This window comes from Meleagris gallopavo, chromosome 2, assembly GCF_000146605.3.
Source record: "Meleagris gallopavo isolate NT-WF06-2002-E0010 breed Aviagen turkey brand Nicholas breeding stock chromosome 2, Turkey_5.1, whole genome shotgun sequence".
NCBI lineage: Eukaryota > Metazoa > Chordata > Aves > Galliformes > Phasianidae > Meleagris > Meleagris gallopavo.
The window spans coordinates 84,564,974-84,566,554 of NC_015012.2; positions in this window are offsets into that span (position 1 = coordinate 84,564,974).

The following is a 1,581-nucleotide window of genomic DNA, read 5'->3' on the forward strand; positions in this document are numbered from 1 at the left end:
GGAAGGGAAAGGGAAAAGGAAAAGGAAAGGGAAAAAAAATATTTGTAGACATCATTTGCTTCTAATATCCTTCTTACAGAATTACCATACTGCCTCAGGAAACGTAGTTTTTTCCAGATGGCTTAATCAATTCCATAGAAATTACAACAGATACGTATGAACATTTTCCCTCAGGAAACTTCACTTTGGTGGAAATCTGGTAAAGTTAGCATGAATCATTGTGCCACTCATAGACACTGCAGTCTATAACAAAATGGCATGTAGAGGGTCTGATAACATCTCCATTTCAATAATAAACTTCTACAATGTTAATATTTTTCTTCAGTCTTTTATCTCTGTGTGTGTCTGTATTGAGATCTTATACAAAAAATTATATTTTGTGTATGAAAGAGGAAAAATTGGAAAAAAAAAAACAAAAAAACACAGTCTACTGTTAGTTTAAGACACTTGTCTTTCCCATTGAATTTTTTTCCTTCTGCATAATAAGAAATCAGCTTCAACTTTTTTGGCAACAGAATATAAATGTTTCTGAAATTAAAAAAGCATATGGAATTCACAATGCTTAAACCATATGGAACACCAGACATTAGTCATCAAGCTTCAAGATTCCTTGTCTTTTTTTCTTTCTTGTCTTGTTTTTAGCTACATTACAGCTGGTCTCATATTTTTCTGATCACGTCTCAGCTGTCTGGGATTAGAGTTTGCTCAGTTTTGCAAATTGGTTTTAAACAGAAATGTTGTGGACAAGATGTTTGATATTGTTAAAATCATTTTAAAATCTAGTGAGGTCATTGTCATGTGGGGAGCATTGGTTCTTGCATTCTTGAAAGTCTAATCTGTAATTTTGGCTTTTTCACAGGTCTTGTGATGGAAGGGAGTACATACGCACAATAACCCACCACCACAATCTAACATCTTTTGCCTTATCACTGCTATAAGCCAAGTAGCATATATCCTCTTCTATTTAAGTAGAAGCTTTCTTATGAATCTGTAATATTATTTCACTGGAAATTAAATGAGGCTGGATTTGGCCATGTTGACCTGAAACTTTGCCATCCCAGCCCTCCAAATATTTAAGGAGTTGCAACAAGTTCCGGTACAGTTTTAAGATTTCCATTTGCTTGGCAAGTGTAGTAAAGCCCTTCAGCTGGACAGCAAGGAATGTGAGACAGTGAGATGATGAAAGTCAGTCATTTCCCATCATCCCAAGCTTTATTATCTTTAATTATGATACTTTCATTGGATCACAGGTATTATCAACCCACAGGCAAAGTTTCAAGAGCATGAACATGATTTCCCCAGACGCTATCAGTGGAATTTGCCTGGAATTTTCATATGGCACAGAACACATCACGTAGCCTAAAGCAATAGAGGCACTAAGAATGCATCTTCTGAAGATGTATTTAAAAGTATGTTAGAGACAAAATAAACTAAAACTTTCTGTCTCAGCTATATTTCATTACTCAGCATGCCAAATAGTTTTGCCAGGTACTACAGGATGAATTTCATGTTTATTTTTTTTAGTATATCCACCATAAAACTCATGCTTTATCTCTTCATACAGCATAAACCCACAAAAAA